General features: G+C 39.2%; 2 protein-coding genes and 1 pseudogene across 6 annotated transcripts in view; 2 read left to right on the top strand and 1 right to left on the bottom strand.

Annotated features, from left to right (window-relative positions):
* AKNAD1 (AKNA domain containing 1) overlaps positions 1-19,714 on the bottom strand; it is a 61,612-nt gene extending 41,898 nt beyond the window's left edge. The window contains exon 1 of the mRNA XM_038541124.1: positions 18,974-19,714. The gene's annotated coding sequence lies outside the window, so the exon portion shown is untranslated. The remainder of the gene's footprint in view (positions 1-18,973) is intronic.
* LOC119872426 lies at positions 2,867-3,018 on the top strand (annotated as a pseudogene).
* A 322-nt stretch (positions 19,715-20,036) lies between the features above and the next one.
* Positions 20,037-26,192, top strand: part of GPSM2 (G protein signaling modulator 2) — a 51,127-nt gene continuing 44,971 nt past the window's right edge. For 3 of the 5 annotated variants that reach the window (XM_038541116.1, XM_038541112.1, XM_038541115.1), the window contains exon 1: positions 20,037-20,136. The gene's annotated coding sequence lies outside the window, so the exon portion shown is untranslated. Of the gene's footprint in view, positions 20,137-20,622; positions 20,742-26,192 lie in introns of those variants that run through there. The other 2 variants (XM_038541114.1, XM_038541113.1) reach the window with 2 other exon arrangements.

Below are 26,192 nucleotides of genomic sequence, written 5' to 3'. Positions count from 1 at the left end.
CCAGGACCCTGAGATCATGACCTGAGCCAAAGGCAGACGCTCAATCACTGAGCCACCCAGGCATCCCTATAATCTAAAAACAAAACAAAACAAAACCTTTTCCTTTCCCTAAACTTTCTAGCTTAAGTTTGGCAACTCTTAGAGATAAGAGGGGCCAGAATATAAATTATGTCCTTATAGAAAAATAATAGCACTACTTCATTAGCCCCTTTCTTATAAAAAGCTCAAGGCACTTTAGTAATCAGTTAGACTCTTCCCAACATGACTATGAAGTAAATATTACCTAATCCAATGCTAAAATGCCAATTTTTATCAATTTTACTTGCTATATTAAGATCCTAGAAGCGACAACCATACAAAAGGAAAATAAGGTTCAGCATTCAGCCTATTATGTTGGGCTTGTGTAGGCTTAATAAACATTAATTAAGGCACACAATACCCAGAGGAGGTATTTCTTCACCCACTCAAGCAATACCGTCATCTCAGAAATGGAAACTCAGTACAGTGCTAAACAATTTAGGCCAGGAAATAATTACCTGCTCAAAAGATAGCCGTGCTTTGCTTCTAAGTAACACTTTCCAACCAAGAGTATCCAGCCACATTACAAACTCTAATTAAACAGTCTCAGAGGGTTAATAAGTATTTCCCCTTAACCTCAACAGATTGAAGGAGAGAAAGCAAATTAGCCAGAATTACACAGAGGGTCACTAGCAGCAAAGATTTAGTCCCTTGGATTCCAGTATTAGGTGGAAAGTGAAGAAAGCAAAGGTTTATGGAGGACTCACTATGTGCTGGGCCCTCTGTGTATTTCATCTCATCAATTCTCTCCATGGCCCCTGAGATAAATACTCTATCATCCCTGCTATGGGCTAAGGAAATGAGCTCAGAAATGCAGCTAGGACAGCTCAGACTGATTCTAAAGACAATTTGTTTCTGCTCCTATTAGACCACATGTCACAAAGTGGAAAAAGAAATAGTGGTCAGATTCACCAGAGCTTTTTTTTTTTTAAAAAAAACAGGATTGGTAACTAATTTCTATTCCTGCTGTAGCTAATTATCCCAAACCTAGTGGCTTAAAACAACACAAATTCATTATCTTTCAGTTCTGGAGGTCAGAAGTACAAAAATGAGTCTCAGTGGGCTAAAATCAAGGTGTCAGCAGCCTGCATTCCTTCTGAAGGCTCTAGTGGAGAATCCATTCCCTTGCTTTTTCCAGCTTCTAAAGGTGATTTGCATTCCTTGAGTGGTGGCCACTTTCTTCATCTTCAAAGCCAACATCATAGCATCTTCAAATCTCATTTTGACTCTGACCCTCATACCTCCCTTTAACTTCACAGGACCCCTGTGATTACAAAAATGGGTCCACCTAGATAATCCAAGATGCTCTCGTCCCCTCAAAGTCCCTAACTGGACCACATCTGCAAAACCTCTTTTGACCTGTAAAGTGACATATTCAAAGGTTCCACGGATTAAGATGTAGGCATCTTTGGGGGCCATTATTTTGCTTATCACAGTACTATATTTTATATTTTGGAGAGTTCTTAGAAAACCAGGATCTATGCCTCATCATTTCTTCTCTTGTACCTGTTACCCACAAAGCCACTCCTAAAATAGAGCTTTGTCATCTCATGGAGCAAACTTTTTGAGATACAGTAAATACTTTAGGAGGACATATCTCAAAAGTATAAAGTTAAAAAAAAAAAAACAGTAAATGATTGGCACACCTGGGTGGTTCAGTTGGTTAGGTGACTGACTCTTGGATTCAGAGTCCTGGTCTCAGGGTTATGAGATCAAACCCTGTGTGCTCATGCTCAGTGCAGAATCTGCTTGTCTTTCTCCCTCTCTTCCTTCTGCCCTTCCCCCTCCCCTCTTACTCATGAGTGTGCACTCTCTCTTTCTCTCTCAGATAAGTAAACAAATAAAATGTATTTTAAAAAATAAAAAAAAATTGGGGCACCTGGGTGGCTCAGTGGTTGAGCGTCTGCCTTTGGCTCAGGGCATGATCCCAGGGTCCTGGGATCAAGTTCAGCATTGGGCTCCCTGCATGGAGCCTGCTTCTCCTTCTGCCTGTGTCTCTGCCTCTCTCTCTGTGTGTCTCTCATGAATAAATAAATAAAATCTTTAAAAATAAAATAAAAAATAAAAAATTGGGCAACCCTCTTGGGTCCCCTCCCTCTACGGGAGCTTTGTACAATCGCTCAATAAACTTTGCTTTGCTGCCCACCTAAATAAATAAATTAATTAATTAATAATTTTAAAAATAAAAAACCATAAATTATAGCTATTTATGCATGCAACCACCTGGATGCATCTCAAAATAATTATGCCATTTGAAATAAGCCAAAAGAGAGTACATGTTTATATAAAATTCAAAAAATGCAAAGTAGTATACAGTGACAGAAAGCAAATCACTGGTTGTCTGGGGTTGGGATGCAGGCCCGGAGAAGGATTACCAAGGGACATAAGAACATTTTTAGTATTGATGAATATATATAGTTTTTTAATTTACTTTTTCAGTTTTTTTTGTTTTGTTTTGTTTTGTTTTAATTTTTATTTATTTATTTTTTATTGGTGTTCAATTTACAGAATAACCCCCAGTGCCCTTCACCCATTCACTCCCACCCCCCGCCCTCCTCCCCTTCTACCACCCCTAGTTCGTTTCCCAGAGTTAGCAGTCTTTACGTTCTGTCTCCCTTTCTGATATTTCCCACACATTTCTTCTCCCTTCCCTTATATTCCCTTTCACTATTATTTATATTCCCCAAATGAATGAGAACATATAATGTTTGTCTTTCTCCGATTGACTTACTTCACTCAGCAACTTTTTCAGTTTTATTTAAATTCTAGTTGGTTAATGCACAGTGTAATTGCTTCTTGGTCTTTTGGCTAAGATCAAGTGTAGTATCTGTTCCTATCAGGTTAATACATAGTGCAATATTGGTTTCAGGAGTAGAAGCCAGTGATTCAGGGAAACCTGGGTGGCTCAGGAGTTGAACATCTGCCTTTGGCTCAAGTGGTGATCCCGGGGTCCTGAGATCGAGTCTTGCATCAAGCTCCCCAGAGGGAGCCGCCTCTCCCTCTACCTATGTGTCTGCATTTCTCTGTGTCTCTCATGAATAAATAAATAAAATCTTTAAAAAAAGTCAGTGATTCATCACTTACATGCAACACCCAGTGCTCATCACAAGTGCCCTCCTTAATCCCCATCACCTAGCTACCGCATCCCCCATCCACCTCCTTTGGATTGATGGATATATTGATTGTGGTGTTGGTTTCACAGATGTATAAATATGTCATACAAATGTCAAACTTGAAAAATTGTGTACTTTATGTGCTATTTATTATATGTCAATTGCAGCTCAATAAAGCTGTTAAAAAATACATGAAAAGAAACTTCAAAACCTCCAAGGCTCACAAGGACTTCATAATGAGGTGAAAGAGCTAAAGAAAAACTTGTGTCACCCTGCAAAATAACCTGATCTATATAGCTCTGCAGAAAATTCTTACACACCTCATCCAGATGTTATCATTTCAGGATGATTGAAGATTTGCAAGTATAATACATTTGGGAGTTTATTTTGCATATTATCTAAGCTTATCTTAGCTTGGCATATGAAGCCCTTTGTGAACTGTGTGGGCCTCTTGCCTCTCCAACCTGTCTTCCTACTACACCTGGACTTGAAATTCATGCTTCAACAATGCCAAACTATTTATAGTTGTCCAAGCTCACCTGGTGTTTTATGTCTCCATAAAATGTACTGCCCTCCTCTCAGCTTCCTTGGCCAGGGGAAGCCATCACCTCCTCCTCCGCCACCTCCAGTTCCTAGATAACCATTCTCGGCTACACTTTCCCCACCATATTATAACTAATCGTTTCACTTCTGTTTCTGTCACTGGCCTACCTGTACTCCTGACCTTGGCATATAGCAGAGACTCAACAGTTATTTCATGGAATTAGAAATGCTCCCAGTATGTCATAGAACAAACTCCATCATTAGGGTGTATGTAGGGAAGGACATCCACGAAAAGAGGAGTTTGGCTATTGGTAGATGAAGGGATAAAACATGGTCATGACCTTGGTGGCAATGACGCAACTGCAGCCCCAAGGAGAGCAATGGTTCTCAGCAGGAGGCAGGACCATTGCAGAGGGGTTCAGAAACTGTAGGGTGTTTCTGGTTACCACAGTGCTGCCTGACTCGGAAGGTGCTCCTGGTATTTAGTACCTGGAGACCAAGAGGGAAGCTAGGTACAGAGCAGCCCCGTACAAAGAATGATCACCTCCAGCGTGCCAATAAGGCTTTAATTTTTAAAAATACTACTGTAAAGATAAAAAGTATTTTCTCTGTAAAGACTAAAAATACTTTTCTTCAGTGCTTCAGGTGAGTGGAGGTGCATTCAGGGAAGGGCCAAAGTCCTCTCCCCCAGCTGCAAACACTCGCTCTCCTTGTCCCTATCTCTCTCACTAGGCAAGTGTCACTCTTCCCTCTTACTGTCTCCCCTTCATCTCATATTCCTCAGATACCTGGTCTCCTTCCCACTGTGGGACCTTCACTTCATGCTGTTCACTCTGCCCAGAGTGACTGCTCCACCTTCCTCCCTTTGCCTGGTTATTTCTTACATATCCCTCAGTATGTCATTTCCTAGAACCTTCCCTCATCTCCTTTATTAGGCCTGCTTCCCCTAAGAAGCTTTCAGAGCATTCTGCGTATCTCTCTAATAGCCTTTATTACAATTCTAAAATGTTGGTGGAATGAAGAAGAGAGAGAAGACGGAAGGAGGAGGAAGGCAAGCAGAAAGGAAGACCCATTTGGCTGTTTGAGGAAGGTGGAAAGAGCACACATTTCTATAAAACAGACTCTTAGCTCTCTATTCCTTATTAATTGAGAACTTGAATAAGTTATCTAAGTGATTTACACCTCAGTTTCCTCATCCACAAAATGAGGATAAAGGGTGCTTATAGGAATTTGATGACAGAAGTACATAGAGTATCTTGCTCAGCGTCTGACACATGGAGGGTGTTCAATAAATATCAAATCTTCTTTCTCCCTCTTCCTCCTTTTCCCCTAAGTGAAGGGCAGGTACATGTAGAAGTTTAGTTGAGGAAGCTGGACTGAAAAAACCCTTATGCCTAGCTTGATGGAAAGAACTTCTATAAGCCTTTTAAATGGGTTTTGGAAACTCTGAGAACTCAAAAATGTCTTTTAAAAAGCCTGTGGTTCAGGGCTGGGTTGTGAGTAGAAGCAACGAGGGGCATTCATAGACACTGATCTGAAATGTTGCTCACTATTTTTGAAAGACCTACTCTTCGTAATCCTTTTAGCAAGCTAGCAAGTAAATGTAGGATGACCATACCTGGTTTCTTAGAAGGAATTTGAGCCAACTGGGAAGTGAGGAACCTCTAAAAAGTTACTTAGTCCTTTATGTCTCTGAGATCAGGATCCTACTGAGGTCCTACTGATGAAAAAAAAAATGGTTGGGGAGGACCAACTGTGACACTTACTGAGGTGGAGTCTAGCCACTAAAGTAGAAAGAGTTCTAAATGACCACAATTTAGATTTGTGCAATTTGCTGTCAAGGGAACCTCTGGGCACATCTGCAATCCCATAATTAAGACTGATAAAAGTGTCATAAAATAATGGGTATAATCTTCAGAGAAGAACATCTGAGCATGCATATTATCCTAAAGGCAAATAGACTCTTAGAAGTTCAACACACAGGAGACTGCCAGGGTAGTCATCATAGTCCTTTCTAAGCAATCCATCCTACTAAGTGATATTTGGAATAACAGGATAGTAAGTAAGTTTCATTGTGCAACTTGTTTTGTACATGACACCACGTGAATTAAAAGCACTTGATTGCCTTGCTAACAGGCAGCCTCCAGATCTACTGTTAAGCCATGATATTGAACACTTCAACTTTAGAGAACCCCAAAAGTTAACCCAGTAAAAGAACACAGGGTGTTTCCTGGTTAAAGCCCTGAACTACCACTTGCTTTTCTTTCTCAGAAAGGCTTCTTAAACCTATTTTCTTTGTTCCACGAATCCTAAAGTGTTGCCTTGCTCACTTGCCCTTTCCAATTCCTGTCCTGGATTTAAAGTAGAAAGTTCTGCATCCTGGGATGCCCTCAGTCTGAGAATGATTAGTCACCCTAGTGTAGGGCAGATTCCCTCAACTCTACCAAACTCCTAAACTGTTATCCCCTGACCCCTAAGAATTTACGCCTGTTTCATATATATGTCTTTTTTTATTTTTTATTTTTTCTATGTATTTTTTTTTATAGAAAGCCACCAGAAGGAAGTAACAGAGAGCACGCTTGTGGGGGAATGTTCAAATCCATAGTATTTTTTCTTAGTTTTAACCTTTTTATTGCTTGATGCTTTTAGCTTATTGTATAAAATGAGAAAAGTACAGAAATGTCCAGACTCAGATGGCTTTTGCATAATTCTTTTGTGTTTATTAAACATGTTTTACATCGTTGTGATCATAATAAATTAAGCAATTTTGCAACATGCTTTTTTTCACTAAACATAAAGAACATTTCCCCATGTTATTGTACTTTGAAATAAATGTTTATTTTTAATAGTTCTGTCCACTACATGGCTACACTGTAATTAATCATTTTCCTAACAACAGATATTTAGATTGATTCCAGTTTTCAAAATTTTTATCTTTACCTGTATTTTAAATTATTTCCTTGGGATAAATTCTTAGGTGAGCAAGTATTAGGACAAGTATAAAAATTGTAATGTTCCTAATAATGATTTCAAGAAGTCTGTACAAGCATATATTCTCACCAGCAACATGGCAATGATAGTTTGATATGCTCTGTAACACTGAACAGTGGCATTTAAAAAAAATCTTTGTCAACAAATAAAGTATTTCAGTGTTGTCTCAGTTTGCAGTACTTTGATGACTAGAAAGTCTAGACATTTTTCATATGTTTATTAGCTCTTTAATTTTTTCATTTGTGAATTCTCTCAGTCCTTTGCTCATTTAACTATTATCCACAATATGACTATTTTTTTGTTATTACAAAAATAATACATGTTCATTATGAAAGGTGTTAGAAAATGTAAGAACTCAATTCAACATATTGTATTTGTGTCAACCAGGATACATCTAAGCCATCTTTTTTTTGAAGTATAGTTGACAATGTTACATTCGTTTCAAGTGTACAACATAGTGATTCCAACAACTCTATATATTATGCTATTCTCACTACAAGTATAACTACCAAATGTTACATTATGACCCTATTATAATACCATTAACTATATTCTCTATGCAGTACCTTTCATCCCTGTGACTTATTCATTCCATGAAAGGAAGCCTGTACCTCCCACTATCCTTAAACACGTTTTGCTCAATAACACCCACCCCTTCTCTCTGACAACCACCAATTACATACAATGGAGAAAAGACAGTCTATTCAATAAATGATTCTGGGAAAACTGAACAGCTACATGCAAAAGAATAAAATTGGATCACCTTTTTAGACTATACATACAAATAAACTAAAAATGGGTCAAAGACCTAAATGTGAGATCCAAAACTATAAAACTCCCAAAAGAAAATATAGACAATAATGTCTTTGACATAAATCTTAGCAATATTTTTCTAGATATGTCCTCACCTTAGACAAGGGAAACAAAAATAAGCTATTGAGACTACACCAAAATGAAAAGCTTTTTGCACAAAGGAAAGAACCATCAACAAAACAAAAAGTCAACCTACTGAATGGGAGAAGATATTTGCAAATGATATATCCAATAAGGGATTAATATCTAAAATACATAAAGAACTTATACAACTCAACATCAGAAAAACAAATAATCTAATTAAAAATGAGCAGAGAAACGGAATAGAAATTTTCTCCAAGGAAGACATACAGATGGCAAATAGACACATGAAAAAATGCTCAACGTCACTAATCATCAGGGAAATGCAAATCAAAACCACAATGAGATATCACCTCACATGAGTCAGAATGGCTAGTATCAAAAAGACAAGAGATAAAAAGTGTTAGTGAGGATACAGAGAAAAAGGAACACTTGTGCACTGTTGGTGGGAATGCAAAGTGGTGCAGTCACTGTGGAAAACAGTATGGTGATTTCTCAAAAAAATTAAAAATAGAAATATCATATGCTCCAGTATTCCCACTACTGGTTATTTACCCAAAGAAAATGAAAACCCTAATTTGAAAAGATATATGTACCCCTATGTTTATTGCAGCATTATTTACAATAGCCAATATATGGAAAGAACTCAAGTGTCCATCATTCCAATTTTTGGTATATGTGCTGCCGAAGCAAGCATGAGATATGTTCTTCTAAACCCACTATTTGGGGGCACCTGGCTGGCTCAGTCAGTGAAGCAGGTAACTCTTGATCTCAGAATCATGAGTTAGAGGCCAGCATTGGGTATAGAGATTACATAAAAATGAAAGCTTTAAAAAAAAAGGAGAAACAATATACTTTAAAATAAAAACACTTTTTTGAGAGTTTCTATCATGAATGGATGTTGAATTTTGTCAAAGGCTTTTTCTGCACCTGAGATTATTGTGTGATCTTTCATTTTGTTAATGTGTTTTTTATACTGATTGATTTGCAGATATTGAACCATCCTTGCATCTCTAAAATAAATCTTATTTGATCTTGGTATATGACCCTTTTAACATGTTATTGAATGTGGGTTGCTAATATTTTGTTGAGAATTTTTGCATCTATATTAATTAGGAATATTGGCCTGTAGTTTTTTGTTTTTTGTTTTGTTTGTTTGTTTGTTTGTTTTGTAGTGTCTTTGGTTTTAGTATCAGGGTAATACTGGTCTCATAGAATGGTATTTGGAAGCTTTCCTTCCTCTTATATTATTTGGAATAGTTTGAAATGAATAGATCTTAAGTCTTTTTTAATTGGTTGATACTATTCACCTGTGAATTCATCTGATCTTGGAGCTGTGTTTGTTGGGAGTTGTTACCAATTTAATTTCATTACTAGTAATCAGTCTATTAAGATTTTCTACCTCTTCCTGATTCAGTTTTAGAAGGTTGTATGCTTCTAGGAGTGTATCCATTTCTCCTAGGTTGTTTAATTTATTGGCATATAATGTTCCATTGTAGTTGCTTATAATCTTTTGTACTTCTATTGTGCTGGTTGTTATGTCTCCTTTCTCATTTCTGATTTTATTTATTCATGTCCTATCTTTTTTTCTTGATGAATCTTGCTAAATGTTTATTAATTTTGTTTCTTTTCAAAGAGCTAGATCTTGGTTTCACTGGGTTTTTTTTTTTGTCTCTCATTTAATTCTGATATTTTAAAAACTATATTTACTTTTATTTATTTGAGGAGGGAAGGGTAGAGGGAGAGAATCTTAAGCAGACTCCCTGCTGAGTGTAAAGCCCAACATAGGGCTCAATCTCACTATCCTGAGATCATGATCTGAGTCAAAATCAAGAGTCAGATGCCTCACCAACAGAGCCGCCCAGGGGTCCCTAATTCTGCTCTGATCTTTATTACTTCCTTTCCTTTAGTGACTTTGGAGTTTGGTCTTCTTTTTCCATTTTTTTTTTTTTTATGTATAAGGTTAGATTGTTTAAGATCTTCTTGTCTCTTGAAGTAGGCTTGTATCACTATAAATTTCCCTCTTGATCTGCTTTCACTGCATCCAAAGATTTTGGACTGTTGTGTTTTCATTTTCATTTGTCTTCCTGTATTTTTAAATTTCCTTTTATTTCTTCTGACTCATGGATTGTTTAGCATGTTGTTTAGCCTTCATGTGTTTGTGCTGTTTCCAGTTTTTCTCTTATGATTGATTTCTAGTTTCATACCATTGTGGGCAGAAAAGATACTTGATATGATTTAAAGCTCCTTAAATGTATTAAGACTTGTTTTGTCACCTAACATGTGATTTGTCATGGAGAATCTTCCATGTGCATTTGAAAAGATTGTGTATGCTGTTGTTTTTGAAGGGAATATTCTGTATATATTTTTTAAGTCCATCTGATCTATTAGTCATTCAAAGACACAGTTTCCTTATTGATTTCCTGCTGGGATAATCTATTCATTGATCTAAGTGGGGTGTTAAAGTTCTCTACTTATTAGTGTATTACTGTCAATTTTTCCATTACATATATTTGCTTTATGTGTTTAGATGTTCCAATGTTGGGTGCATAAATATTTACAGTTGTTATATCCTCTTATTGGAATTGATCATTATGAATACCCTTATTGTCTCTTGCTGCAGTCTTTCTTTTTTTTTTTTTTTTTTGAGAGAAAGAAGGTGGGGGAGGGGGGAGAGAGAGAATCTTTATTTTTTGAGAATCTTTTTTTTTTAAAGATTTATTTATTGGGACGACTGGGTGGCTCAGCAGTTTAGCACCTGCCTTCAGCCCAGGGTGTGATCCTGGGGTCCCGGGATCAAGTCCCATGTCAGGTTCCCTGCATGGAGCCTGCTTCTTCCTCTGCCTGTGTCTCTGCCTCTCTCTCTCACTGTGTTTCTCATGAATAACTAAATAAATAAAATATTAAAAAAAAGATTTATTTATTTGAGAGAGAGTGGGGAGGTGGGGTGTAAGGCAGAGGGGGAGAGAGAATCTCAAGCAGATTCACCTCTGAGTAGGGCACCTAATGCAGGGCTCAATCTCATAATACTGAAATCATGAACTGAGCTAAAATCAAGAGTTAAGTGTTTAACTTACTGAGACATCCAGGTGCCTCTTCAATCTTTGTTTTATTTATTTATTCATGAGAGATACAGAGAGAGAGGCAGAGACATAGACAGAAGGAGAAGCAGGCTCCTCACAGGGAACCCGATGTGGAACTTGATCCCCAGACCCAAGATCATGCCCTGAGCTGAAGGCAGATGCTCAAGCGCTGAGCCACCCAGGCATCCCTCAATCTTTGTTTGTTTGATTGATTTTAAATATTTTATTTGTTTATTCATGAGAGACAGACAGAGAGGCAGAGACACAGGCAGAGGGAGAAGCAGGCTCCACGCAGGAAGCCCGATGTGGGACCTGATCCCAGAACTCCGGGTTCACACCCTGAGCCCAAGGCAGATGCTCAACCGCTGAGCCACCCAGGCGTCCCTCAATCTTTGTTTTAAAGTTCATTTTATATGTTAATTGAAATTAAAAATTTTAAATGTCAGAAAAGTAAAAAGAAAAAAATAAAGTTCATTTTGTATAAGTATTACTACCCTGGCTCTTTATTTTTTTCCTGTTTTCATTCACATGGAATATCTTTATCCATTCCTTCACTTTCAGTCTATAGGTGTCTTTTGGTCTCTGAACGACATCTCTTGCATGCAGCATATGGGTGGGTAGGTAGGTCTTATTTTTTCATCCCTGCTGTCACCCTATATCTTTTGACTGGAGAATTTAGGCCATTATTTAGACCATTTACATGTAAAGGAATTATTGATAGGTATATACTTACTGCCATTTTGTTAATTGTTCTCGTTTTTTTTGTTGTTGTTGTTTTTTAGTTCCCTGTTCCCTTTTCCCCTTGCTCTCTTTCCCTGTGATTGATGAGTTTCTTTAGTGTTATACTTGGCTTTCTTTCTCTTTATTTTTAGGGTATCTATTATAGGCTTTGGGTTTGTGGCTACCAGGAGGTTTATATATAACATCTTAAGTATATAGTAGTCTCTATTAAATTGATGGCCACTTAAAGTCAAACATATTCTAAAAGAATTTCATTTTTACCCCCCACCACATTTTATGTATATGTTGTCATATTTCACATCTTTTTATTTTGTGAGTCCCTTTAACTAATTTTGTAGATATATTTTTTAATTGTTTTATGTTGTGGTATGGTTCTCCTTGGCTTCATCTTGTTTGGAACTCTCTGTGCTTCCTGAACCTTATATCTATACTCTTCCTCAGCTTAGGGAATTTTTAAGCTATTATTTCTTCAGATAAGTTTTCTGCCCCGTTCTTTCCCTCTTCTCCGTCTGGCATCTATATAATGCAAATGCTTGCTCACTTTATGTTATCCAAGAGATCCTCTAACCTCTTGTTTTTTGTTCTTTTTCATTTTTTGGTGTTCAGTTTATGTACTTCCCATTACCCTGTCTTCCAGATCACTGATCTGTTCTTCTCCATCTTCCAATCTACAATTGATTTCCTCTAATGTATATTTCATTTCAGTTATTGTATTATTCAATTCTGATTGGTTCTTTTAAAATTTTTTATTTATTTATGATAGTCACACACAGAGAGAGAGAGAGAGGCAGAGACATAGGCAGAGGGAGAAGCAGGCTCCATGCACCAGGAGCCCGATGTGGGATTCCATCCCAGGTCTCCAGGATCACGCCCTGGGCCAAAGGCAGGCGCTAAACCGCTGTGCCACACAGGGATGCCTGATTGGTTCTTTTTAAAAAATCTTTGTTGAAGTTCTCACTGAATTTATCCCTCCTTTCTCCAGTCCAGTGAGCATCTTTATGACCTTTACTTTGAACTCTTGTGTTGATTGGTTATCTCTGTTTCATTTAGCTCTTTTTTCAAGGTTTTGTCTTGTCTTTTATTTGGAGCATATTCTTCTGTCTCTTCATTTTGCTTGATGTCCTGTTTGTTTCTATAAATTAGGCAAAACAGCTACTTCTCCTAAACTTGAAGGAATGGTTTTGTGTATGGTCATTCCCTGGGTAGACTGTGTATTAAGCCATAATTTTTAATGGCTGTGTAATATTCCATTGTATGGGTGAACAAGTACTGTTTTCACTAATCTCTGGGCATATAAATTGTGTCTAATCTTTCCATATTTAAATGGTTGGGTGCTGAATGTGATGAACACTGGTACATTTATTTTGCACACTTGTCTGATCATTTATGTAGGTAAAGTCCTTAAAAATGGAATTATTACCTCTGGAATTGGTCCAGAGGTGCTAAAGTTTTTGATATATATTACAGAACCTTCCTTCAAAATGATTATATCAATTTCCAGCCCCAACAGCAATATGTGAGAGGACTAATTTCATCATATTGAGTATTATCACCCTTTTTCATCTACAATTTGATAGGCAAAAAAAGTATCCCATTGTTTTGAGTTTATTTAAACCCTAGTGATGCTGAAGTTCATATGTGGGCTTATTGTGGGCTCTTAAAATTCCATTCTAAAGTGTTAGTCCTTGGCCTTTCCTTTCTATTGGGTTGTTGCCATTTTTTCTGTTGGGTTGTTTCATAGTAAGAGCTCTTAAAATATAAGTATTTAATATTAACCCTTTGTCTATCACATGTCTCATTTGTCATCTTCCTTTTGACTTTATAAGAAGCAACATACGGAGAGGTTAAAAGCCTAGCCCCTGAGACAGACTGGCTCTGCCATTTGCCAGCTGTGGTGTATGCTGCTTAGGTGCCCTGTCTGGATACCCTTTACTCACCAGTACCTTCATCTCCCAGACCTGTGAGGTTGGCTGTTAAGGATTATAGCTGTCCTTCTCTCTGTAGAGTTTGCACTACAAGGAGCTGGGGAAGTTATACCCCACCCCATCCCAATATGGAGATACAAAAAGCTGCCACTCTTCTGTAAAGTGGGGGGCTAATTTTATGGTTCATGCTCTAGACTCTAGAGACTTCCCTGTATGAGTCAGACCAAGGCTAAGATTTTCTAAGATCCATTCTTACTTGACCCTTTTCTGTTCACTATCCTGTTTTACTCTTTTTCTTACAGGTTCATCCTGAAAGCTCTTCTTCAATAAATCATGCATATTTAATCCTTGTTTCAGGACCTGCTTCTAGGGAATCAACTTAAGATTCTGTAAAATGAATATGCTATTAATACTTGTGTCACATGGTTGTAAAGATACTTATTATGCATAAGGCATTGTCTTAAACACTTTATATGTATTAGTCCATTTAGTTCCTATTACCAATGAGGGTCCAGGTATAATCTTCAAATATCTAAGTGCTCAGAACAATGCTGGTATATATTTAGCATCAATAATTCTTAGTTATTATTATTTATTAAATCATTCTACATTCTTTTTTTAAAGATTTATTTATTTGAGAGAAAGACAGGGAGAGAGAGAGAGGAAAGGGGCAGAGTTAGAGAGAGAAGGAGAGAAGTAGGCTCCCCACTGAGCATAGAGCCTGACATGGGGCTCTATCTCAAAGCCCTGAGATCATGACCTGAGCCAAAACCAAGAGTTGGATGCTTAACTAACTGAGCCACTCAGGCACCCCTATTAAGTCATTCTATATTTCAAATAGAAGATTAAGTCTGTTAATAGGCTGTTTCTCCTGGATTTTGAGGTCTCCTTCCCATGCCCCTTTTCTTAGGTGTTCCTTTGGAAAGCTCTTTCCCCTCATTTTTTCCCGTCTTTTATTCCAAAAGTCCACATTCTTGCTGAGGAACTTCTACCAAGTCCACATTCTTGCTGAGGAACTTCTACATCTAATATTCTTGGTTTCTGTTAAGGGAGCACTGTTATTCTCTGATAGACTTTGTTGAAAAGGGAAGAAACAAGTGTTTTCTCCTGGATTATTCAAATTTGCCTGGACTCAATGGAGTTCTTTATAATTTAGAGGAACGTCCAACCACTGTAGCTTTACCTTAAAAAACAAAACAAGGGGCACCTGGGTGGCTCAAATCAGTAGAGTGTTTGTCTTCAGCTCAGATCGTGTCCCAGGGTTCTGCTCAGTTGAGAGCCTGCTTCTCTCTGCTCCATCAAGAACCTGCTTCTCCCTCTCCTTCCTGGTTGTTCTTTCTGTTGTTATTTCTCTGTCTCTCAAATAAATAAATAAAATCTTAAAACAAAACAAGACAAAACAAAACACTAAGCTTGGGCTATCTTAACAACCTTGCACATTGTAGTACTATGTGTATTCAAGGCTCTCTCCCTTCTCCAGGGCACTGGGAAATGATCAAGGAAGTGCCAATATCAGCAGTGTTAACATCAGAGGGGTTTTCAAGTCATATGGAAATGCAATAAAATTGCTGCTATGTCCCTAGCCCCTAATATAGTGTTTAGCACATAATAGGTATTTAAACACATGTGTTCTTGAACAGATGAATGAAAGAATCTACAAGGCAAGAAAGAGCAATGACATTGGTTTATAGTATTATCCACATATTTGCCACTTACTGTGGTTATCATCTGCTTTCTGCATCTTTATCCAAGATCATTTTCCTTCTTGAAGGATAACCTTTATAACTTCAGTTAGTGAGGGTCTGTGATGGCAAAACCAGTTTTTGTTTACCTAAAAATGCCTTTATTTCAATCTCATTTTTAGAAGATATCTGCATTGGTTAAATAATTCTAGGTTGACAGTCATTTTTCTCTCAGTACATTCTTTTGGCTTATATTTTTACAGTTGCAAAGTCACCAGCTAAGTGTTGTTTCATTAGAAGTAGTCAGCTCTTTCTCTTGTACTTGTTACAAAGCTACTTCTTTGTTTTTGGTGCTCTGCATTTTCATTATCTTATGTGTAAATATCTTTTTTCTTTTTCTCTTTTTAAAATCTTGTGTAAATTATTGTCTATTTTTCTTCTCATTTTAGAATTTTGATTAGACACATGTTAGATCTTCTATCCTCTATGTTTCACTTTTATATGAAAAAATTAATTTGATTCTATCTTTCAGTTTGCTGATTTTCTCTTCACCATATCTAATCTGCTGTTAAACCTGCCCACTGACTTTCTTTCTTTCTTTTTCTTTTTTTTTTTTAAGAGAGAAAGCATGAGAGCAAGTGGGGGGTGGGACAGAGGGAGAGAGAGAATCTGAAGCAGGTTCCAGATTCCATCCCCAGTGCAGAGCCTGGAGTGGGGCTCAGTCTCACAACCCTGAGACCATGACCTGAGTGGAAATCAAGAGTTGGATGCTTAACTGACTGAGCCACCCAGGCGCCCCCTGCCTATTGACTTTTAAATTCTAGTTATTATATGTCTTTTTTTTTTTTTTTAAAGATTTTACTTATTTATTCATGAGAGACACACAGAGACAGGCAGAAACACAGGCAGAGGGAGAAGCAGGCTCCCCACGGGGAGCCTGATGTGGGACTCTAACCCAGAATCCCAGGATCACGACCTGAGCTAAAGGCAGATGCTCAACCACTGAGCCACTCAGTTGCCCCTATATATCTTTTTTTTTAAGTCTAGAAGTTTTTTTGAATTCTTTTTAAAACCTGCCTGTTCATTTTTGGCAGAACTTTGCTCATTATTTATATTTTCAATCTTCTATTTAATTGCTTTAAATCTATTAAACATATTTATGACTCTATGATTGGTAATTCCAATTTCAATGTCTTTATGAGTTTGATTTTGCTTTTTTCCCCCACTAATTCTTATATAAGATGCCTTGTTTCTTTGTATGATTTATAGTTTGACCAAGAGTTTGCATTTCTTGGAATTTCTTCTGTGTAAATTTTAGGGGTTTGGATTAAGTTGGTGTCTTAGTCAACTCAAGCGGACAAAATATCATAAACTGGGTTGCTTAAATGAAACATTTATTCCTGACAGTTCTGGAAGCTGGGAAGTCCAAAATCAGGGTGCCAGCAGATTGTGTCTGGCGAGGGCCCATTTCTTGGTTCTTAGAGGGCTGTCACCTCACTGTGTCTTTGTGTGTGAGGCTGCCCTTCAGGTCTTTTTTTTATAAGGGCACTAATCTCATTCATGAGTGCTCCACTCTCTTGACCTTTTGATTACAAAAGCCCTATCCACAAATACTATCACAATGGGAATTAAATTTAAACATATAAATTTTGGGGAGACACAAACATTCAGTCTCTAGAGGTGATTTGGTTTAGCTTTGCCAGTTGCCTGGAGGTACCATTAACCTGAAACCACTTTAAAGTAAATTATGTGTTTGAGTTTCAGACGAGCCAGGTAGAGCAGATTTTGTCTTTGGTAAAAAAACAAACAAACAAACAAAAAAACATCAGAAGAGATTTCCTCCTCTATTTTATATTAAGGATGATCATAGGCAATTTTCTTCTGCTGTCTTCTGGGAAAAGGTAGGAGGGAACTTTGAGAATCCTGGCTTATGTGTGAAGTCTCTTATTAGATTCCCATCATGGTAGGACCTGGCCTTTGTCTCTTTTTTCCATGCCTCATGAGACCATGATAACTAAAATTCAAGTTCATCTGCTTATCGATTTTTACTAGTTCCTAGCTTCCAAATAATGTTTACTTGAATCCTAGGTCAATAATAAATTTTCTTTTTATTTTTTAAATATTTGAAAGCATTTTAGGTTGTTTTCAGTGGGAGTGTTGAACAGGGTATCTGGGTTATTACTCTTAGACATGGAAGTTTACAGAGTGATTTTCTTCCTTACTTTTTATTCTGAAAAACTCCAAATTTCTAGAAAAAGTAAAAGAATAATATGTAAATAGTGCAGTACAAGAATAAGAAATATATCTTTACCCAGGTCTAATTGTTAGCATTTAGTTTGTATTTCTCTCCTTTCTCTGTCTTTTGGTGAACCATTTGAATGTAAGTTGTGGAAGTCATGGTTTTTTAATCCTTAAGTACCTCAGGCTTGCATCTCCTAAAAGTAATAAAAAAGTTTCCATATAACCATAATTCCATGTTATCTCTAGGAAAATTAACAGTAATTCCTTTTTATCTAATATATTCTCTATATTCAAATTTCCCCAATTGTTTCTTAAATGTTTTTTATAGTCTCTCATCATCTCTCTCTGATTTAGGAGTCTATCAAGACTCATGTACCTCCTTTGGTTGTTTTTCGTGACAATGATGTTCATGAAGAGTCTGAGTTCATTGTCTTATAGAATATCTGAAATTTTGGTTTTGTTTCAGAGTGTTCCTTTAAAAATACAAACAAATGAAGTTATCCCGTGTTTAAAATCTCTGGCTATTCTAACATTTAGAAAATAAAGCCCACATTCATTATCCTGGCTTACAAACGTCTACATAATCTGGTGTGACTTGACCCTGTAAGTTCTTCTCTACCTCACCTCACTTAAGCCATAGTGGTCTTTTTCCAGTTTCTCAAACCCACAAAGCTTGTTCTCAAGTTTCAAGTTGGCTCCTTATAATAATTAAAGTCTTGGTTTGAATACCACCTTCTCAAAGTGGACTTTCTTACCTTGACCCTCAATGTAAAGTATCTTTCAATCACTCACTCTCACATCACCCTCCTTTGAATTCTCTGCACGGTACTTGTCACAACCTGATACTTTTCTTAGTATTTATTTTTATTGAACTCCATGAAAGCAGGGGCTGTGCTCTGTCTTGCTCCTTACTATATTCCCACCACCTAGAACAGTTCCTGACACATAGTATAAACCTAATAAATACTTGCTAAATACTGTAATGAATAAGCTGAAAGCTGAGGGCTGAAAAGGAGCCAGCCATTTAAAGGACCTGAGGGAAAAAAATCTTGGCAGTGAGAACTGCCAGGGAGAAGGCCTTGAGGGAACCCTGAGGCTTGGTGTATTCTAGGGATGGAGGAATGTTCTGTGTACTGGAAGGGAAGTAAGCTAGGAGAGGAAAATACAGGAGAGTAGAGAGGTGGGTAGGGCAAGATGACTTAGGGCTTGGTGGGCAGTGGTAGGGAATTTAGATTTTATTTTAAATCAAATGATAAACCGCTAAAGGTTTTCAAACAGGAGAGTGACATAATCTGATTTATGCCTTTTAAAAGGAGAATTAAAAAACTAAGTCAACTTGAGTAAGATGAAGATAACTAACACCCGTGAAAGAAAATCCCTTGTGTAGGAGAAGATTGCCAGGTTAGAAATAATGATTCATTTTGGACATGTTGAATTCGATACACTACACTTCCTTTGTGGTTTTCCTATCAACACCCAAAAAAGAATTTATGGGTGAGAAGGAATTATAATACCTACCTCTGAAACAGTACAGGCATCTAATTCAGTTGATGTTTATAAGTACCTGATATTAAAGGTTGTTGTTGATAATAGTAAGAGCTACCATTTATTAAGCAGCCAGCCACTATGTTAGCCGCTTAGCAAAACTTACTTCACGGAAGCATAACCACCACCTTCATTACCTGTGTTTTGCAGCTGAGGAAAGGGAGGCTAAAGAGGATAAGTAACTCCTTCAAGGTCAATCAGCCCACAGGAGGCAAAGATGTGAGTCAAATCCAGGTCAAGTTTGATGCCAAAGCTGTTATTCTGACCAATTTGCCAAAACACGTTCCCCCAGTAAGAGAAATGCTGCTTGGATTGCTGGTTTTGGCCACCATTCAGAGACATACTGAATCTGGGGTTTTCCCTGACACATCCTTAAGCCTGCAGGAACATTTAACTTTCGTTTCAGTGGAGAAATAATCTAATCAAATCCGCGTTTTTGTTGAACTTGATACAGAGAGGAGGTGCACGGATGCCACCCGGACTTGCCCCGCTGTGTCTGGGACACTGGCCTGAAGCCGAGCTAAGTGCCACCCATTTTCCCGGGGACCGGCAACTCCGCAGTCGACACAAGTTTGCTGTCTTCACAGCTGGAAATGCCAGAATTGGGACAGGGCCGCAAGAACGGAGGCTGCCTCGTTCAGACTTTGACACGGGTCCCTCTTTTTTTCTTAAACATCCCGCCGATGCCGCTTGGGAAACTCGTTCTCCAGGAGGCACGGAGCCGTAAGTGCAGGACGCATCTGCTCTGAGCACCAGCTTTTAACGGGGTCTGGGCCAGAGCCCCTCTGCGCACGCTGCGCGACATTTACCGCTGCACCCCTCGGTGTCTGCGGAAAGACGCCAGGAAAGCCGTCCCCCCTCCGTCCCCACTTGATGTCAGGTCGCGGGCGGGCCTCCCCGCCCGATCCCGAGCAGCTGGACGCGCAGCCCCGCCCCCGCCCCGCCCCCGCGCCCACGCCCCGCCCCCCGCGCCGGCCATTGGCGGGTCCGAAAGACGCGGGGCGTTGTCGGTTTGAATGGGAGCGACGGCAGCTGGGGCGCAGGCGCAGAGGGGGACCGGCGGGGCGGGCGGCGCCGAGGGGCCCCGGGCGGCGAGGACGGCCCAGCGAGCTCTGGCCCACGTGACCCACGGCGAGCGGCGGGGGGGCGCGCCTGCCTCCCTGGTGCCCCTGCCCAGAGACGCGCCCCCCGCGCGGGCCCGCCTGGGGGAGGGGCCGCGGCCACCGTCCGGCGCCCGAGGCGGCCGCCGCTGCAGCCCCGTGGCGTCCGCCGCGCTCTGGGACTCGCCGGCCCGCGGGAGGTGAGTGCGGAGGCGTCCGAGGGGGCCCCGCGCGGGGAGCCGGCCGGGGGGCGTGTGTGCGCGCGGGGCCGGTGCGCGGGGCGGCGTCCCGGGGGTCGGCCGGGAGGCTGAGGAAACCAGAAGCGGGGAGAGGAGCCGCGGCTGGAGGGCGCGAGCTGTTTTCCTGTGGCGAGGCTTTGCAGGAGGGTCCCGCGTAAGAGCTCTGTGCTCCAACTTTCCAGAAATAAAAAGTCCGATAGGGCACCGCGACTCCTCACGCCTTCTGAGGGCGGCGGCGGTGGGCGAAGACCCCGAGCGCCGGCCGAGTCGCGCCGCGGCGGGCGGCGTTCCCGCGCGCTTGGCCCCGGAGCTGGCGGGCCGGCGCGCACCTGCGTCCAGCGCGTCGCGGTTCGTGAATCCGCGCCCGACGGGGCTGGTAGGCGGCTGCAAGACGCCCCGGTGAGCAGAGGACGTTAAGGCCCTTGTCCGAAAAGCTGCATAATCTATAGACTATCCTTGAGGAGTTAAAAAAAAAAAAAAGTGGGAAATCTGTCAGTTCTTTGTTTTCATGGTTGCCAGTCGTATCCTTTTAACTGGTATCACTTGGACTCCGTTAAAGAAAACGGGTAAGGGTGGAAATTTTATTTGCCTTGATGCATAATTCAACTCTGCGCAGCGCAGAGCGGCACGAAGCCGCTTCTTGGCTTTCCTTTCTGTCGACTTGGGTTGGAGTCTGGGTAGCGTGTGTGGGCTCAGCATGCCACCCGAGCTGAATTTTCAAGCCGCCACTCTAGGAGGGTGCCCGGAGATTTCCGGTGTGATAGCCGCCACTGTGATTACCTCTGATAAAGACCACTGTTGCTTGGGTTGCCCCTTATTCGAGAAGCAGCTTCGGTTGGTTCTTCTGTTGCTCACTTGTGAACAAAGGGACGCTCGCTGTTGATTGACCTGGGTGTGTGTGAGGAGAGTGAGGACTGGGGGGCGGGGGCGGGGGGCGGGAGGGCAGTGCCAGACTACCCCGCTCTACGTCTATGGTGAACCGGCAGGCTCCTTCGTGGGCGGGCATGTGCACTAGAAGGGGTGGAGCAGATACAAAGTAAAAAGTTGTAAGGAAGTGTTGCAGAGGCTTTGCCCACAAAATCAGCTTTGGCAAGAGCAGCAGTTTAGGTGTGTTTTCCAGTGTTATTAAATCAGACATGTAGTGTTACAAATATATATTTTTTAAAAGATTTTATTTGTTCATAAGATAAAGAGAGGCAGAGACATATGCAGAGGGAGAAGCAGGCTCCCTGAGGGGGAGGGGAGGCGTGATGTGGGACTGGATCCCGGGACCCCTGGGATCACACCCAGAGCTGAAGGCAGTCGCTCAACCACTGAGCCACCCAGGCACCGCCAAATATTATATTATATATATATATTTTTAAATATTTTATTTATTCAGGAGAGGGGCGGGGACAGAGAGAAGCCGGCTCCATGCGGGGAGCCCGACGTGGGACTCGATCCCGGGTCTTCAGAATCAGGCCCTGGGCAGAAGGCAGGTGCTAAACCGCTGAGCCACCCGGGCTGCCCAATATTTTAATACAAATATATAAGTATAGTATATAAGATATGTCTTAAAGTCCAGTGTTCTCACTATTATAGGATTCTTTGCTGGTTCATAGTTCTTCTTCCCAGGCAAAAAAATAAAAAAGTATGTTGCACATCGATTATGTCCAAGGCAATTTGCTTGGTGTTTTGAGATGACAAAAGAAAACTTCCTCTTCAGCAGTTGCTCCTGGAGTTTTTGAAGTATCTTTCTTCTGTCTCCCTCCTCTCCCCTACATGTTGCTGCCAGTTTATTTTACTAACACAGATCCAACTTTGCTATTACTTTGTTGAAAAAATTACAATATTAAATACAAGGCCACATACATATTCACAATCCCTAACACTTTAGTGCCTTCTTAGACTTCTCTTTTCCTCCTCCTAACCCAGTGTGCTTGTCTTGAGCATACATTCTGTGCATTCCTACCTCCTTACTTCTGCTGGAGACATTTCCCTGTGACTGGAATGCCTTTGCTTCATTTGCCTAATAAGGTCTACCCATCCTTCAAGGTGCAGTACAGATATCCTTGCTTCTATAAAGCTTTCCCTGGTCCTTTTTATTTAGAATCATTCTTCCCATATCCTCTCATAACATTACTGAACTGAATAAAAACATTTTCCACAGGATAGTGATAATTTTTGGAAGAAGACAAAGTTATATTTTCCTATACGGAATTCTGAATTCAAACTCTCAGTGACTCTTGTAGACATTTTTAACCCTTTTGCATTTGGGATTTATTTCTGCTTAAAATTTTGAAATCAGTTTTGCCTCTAATTAGGAGAACTGGTTTATTGTCATTTACTTAACTCAAGAACAATGCCCAATAGAAAGGACTACTTCTATTCACTACTGAGTTTTTCATATATATATTGGTTTAAGCCGATGGCCGACTAACATTGGTGGTACTAAATGGCTATATAGGCCAATATTCTCTCTTGATTGGTAACCAGTTTTTGTCAAACTTGTGTGTTCCCTATGGTTTTTCTTTTTTTTTCTTTTTTTTTGACATAATAATGTCTTCATAAAGCTATATTTATTTTGAATTTGTTTCTTTGAGCCCCTATTAATTGCATCATGTTTGTCCAATAATGTACATAGGCCCTAAAAAAGAAAAACCCATAAACTTCTACATATTTATTAACAAAAAGATTATAGATCAGAAGGGGCAAGTACTAATATATATACATTCAGAGGTTGGGGTGTTTTTGGTAGAAATTGGGCTTGGTTTGAATCCTCAGTCTTTTTGGATTGCAGACATACTCTTGTGGTCTCCTGGTTTTGTAACCTGAATAGTCATTTGGAAAGCACTGAAAATGTAATTGGGATTGATGAAAATGTAGAATGTCTTTTTTTTTTAAACATTAATAGGTCTTTTATAACTTTGGTATTGTAATACTTCTAAGTATCCGTTTTTATGTGTTTATAACAATCAACTACAAATCATATTTCTTACACAAGTGTAACTGAAACTCTTTCAAAAGGTTATTAATTTTACTAATGGATTGAAAATCTGTATCTAGGGCAGCCTGACTGCCTCAGTGGTTTAGCGCCGCCTTTAGGCCAGGGTGTGATCCTGGAGCCCTGGGATTGAGTCCCATGTTGGGCTCCCTGCATGGAGCCTGCTTCTTCCTCTGTCTGTCTCTCTGTCTCTTTCTCTCTCTGTCTCTCATGAATAAATAAATAAATAATCCTTTAAAAAAAAACAACACGTATCCATTAACATTTTATAGGGAAGAAAATTAACATTATTTTTAAACTCTAGGCTTCGGTTTGATGAGAAATAAAACTAAGTAATGGAGAAAAGTACTAATTTTATTCTAATAAACACACTCATTTAGTTGAACACACACACACAAACACACACACACACATACATTCACTCACTCACTCTCTCCGTGCCCAGTATGGAGCCCAGTGCAGGGTTTGAATTATGACCCTGAGATTAAGACTTGAGCTGAGACCAAGAGTCGGATGCTTAACCAACTGAGTCACTGATTACTTATTTATATTTGTAAATATATTTATGTTTACATTCATATTTGTAAATATACATAAGTAATCTTGGGGTACATGGCTGGCTCAGTTGGTAGAGCATGTGATTTGATTTCGGGGTTGTAAGTTTGAGTCCCACATTGGGTGTAGCGCCTACTGAAAAAAAATAGTAATTTGTTGGAGCAGGACTTTTGATAACTGCTTTGTAGGGAAAAAGGAAACCAAGATTAGGGATGTTACATAAAAGCAATCTCCCTTTTCTCCTTGAAATTTTTAAGCAACTGCTTCATCCTCTTGAATTATAATCATGGAGGATTATAATTACAAAACAAAAGTTTTGGTGATTAGTGTAGTCACTGGCATAATTCAAATTCACTCCATGTATAACCTAAAAATAGAGCCCCTCTCTTGTTTATAACACACACCTCCCCCTATGAAAAATCTTCTTTATCATGGGCTGCCAAACCAAAGACACTAAGAGTTCATGCAATAATTATTATATCCATAGTACTTTGTGTAGAGACTTTTGGAAACTACTGGTGACCTACATTCAGCATTTCTTATATAAGTAGACTCATACTGATCCTTTCTCACTGTATAACAACAGTGAAGGCTTGAAATATTCAAATCTTTTTCTTCTTCTAGATTACATTTTGTTTTAGTATTTATCTAATTTGAATTTTCATATATGGTTTATTTGTATCTGGTTATTCAGGAAGCATAGTTCATTGGAGTCCTTAAATATAAATGTTTCTCATCAAAAAAAGAAGTTCGGGGATCCCTGAGTGGCTCAGTGGTTTGGTGCCTGCCTTTGGCCCAGGGCGCGATCCTGGAGTCCTGGGATCGAGTCCCGCATCGGAGCCTGCTTTTTCCCTCTGCCTGTGTCTCTGCCCCTCTCTTTCTCTCTCTCTCTCTATCATAAATAAATAAAATAAATAAATATTAAAACAAAAGAAAAAAAGTTCATGCATATTTAGTTTAGAGTGGTAAGCTTTTATGTATAAACTGAAAACATGAAAAGGAATTTTTCTTGTATATTGCTAAAATTGTTTGGATCATACTACTCTGAAGTGGTTGCATTTGTTGTTTTGACATTTCTAAAGGCCATGGCTCTAGATCTGAATTTTTTTTAATCTGCCAAGAATAAAAATGAGAGTTTGAAATTAATAGTATCTTTAGTTTGTATGTATTTGATATCTTTCATATTGGCCTTTGAGAATTAATTTCAAATACACTTGGAAACCCTTCTGACTGGTGGTATACTTTTAAGATATAGATTTATTGGAATCTAGAACCATTAATCTATTCTTTGAATTTTATTCTATTTAGCTAATAGTCACAGACAGCTTATTAGAAAGTTTCTATAATAAAATATGTGTTTTAGTTAGCAGTTTCACAGTTATGCTTCTTTTCTAAACATACCTGGCCTAACATCTCACAGACTAACCTTTGATTGTTGCACACATAAAGATTAGCAATAAATTAAGACTTAACCTTAATTGGAGTACATAATTTAGGATTATATATTTGCTTAAGGAAAACTTTATTTATACAGTTTTTAAAAATTAATTAATTTATTTATTCATGAGAGATACACAGAGAGAGAGGCAGAGACACAGGCAGAGGGAGAAGCAGGCTCCATGCAGGGAGCCTGACAGGGGACTGGATCCCAGGTCTCCAGGATCAGGCCTTGGGCCCAAGGCGGCGCTAAACCGCTGAGCCACCCGGGTTGCCTATTCATACAGTTTTTATAGCATAACTTGGTAAATTTGCATTTCTCCAGAATGATAGAGAATAGAATAATCTGCTTAACTAAGCACTATGATTGTTTATTTTATTATTTTGGGACTATGGAAAGTAATTTACATTTGCTATGTATGACAGTTGTTAGAGGATACTAACTTCATGTTCAGCATTATACGTGAGTATTCATGGATATACACACACACATACATAGGCTTGATCTATCTTTAGTTCAGAGTATTATGTAAAAATTTGGTTATATTACTGGTTTAGAGATTGAGTATGTTGAAAAGATCAAAACTGTCATGCATTGCTTTAATTTTTTCTTTCATTGTACTTGTTTCTTAATTTTGCCACTGACTTATTGGTACTATAAGAAAATTTTAATTTAAAGATGCACAAAAATTGAGAAATGTCAGTCACTCAATTCTACTTTTTTTTTTTTACCCCTCAGATTCTTTCCCACTTATCAAATTTTATATGATTTCAAATGATCTCAAGTCTGATATCTTTATTTTTTTCAGCTATTATTTGTGAATATAGCACTTTACCAAGTACAAGTTTAATAGAAGGATTCTGCTTTTTCCCATTTGAAGGAATAGCTTTATTTTCTCCTCTTGGAATTTTTTTTAATTTTATTTATTTTTTCATGATAGTCACACCCACAGAGAGAGAGAGGCAGAGACATAGGCAGAGGGAGAAGCAGGCTCCATATAGGGAGCCTGACGTGGGATTCGATCCTGGGTCTCCAGGATCG

The sequence above is a fragment of the Canis lupus genome, chromosome 6 (assembly GCF_011100685.1).
Source record: "Canis lupus familiaris isolate Mischka breed German Shepherd chromosome 6, alternate assembly UU_Cfam_GSD_1.0, whole genome shotgun sequence".
NCBI classification, from domain to species: domain Eukaryota; kingdom Metazoa; phylum Chordata; class Mammalia; order Carnivora; family Canidae; genus Canis; species Canis lupus.
This window is presented reverse-complemented; position numbering and strand designations above follow the sequence as displayed.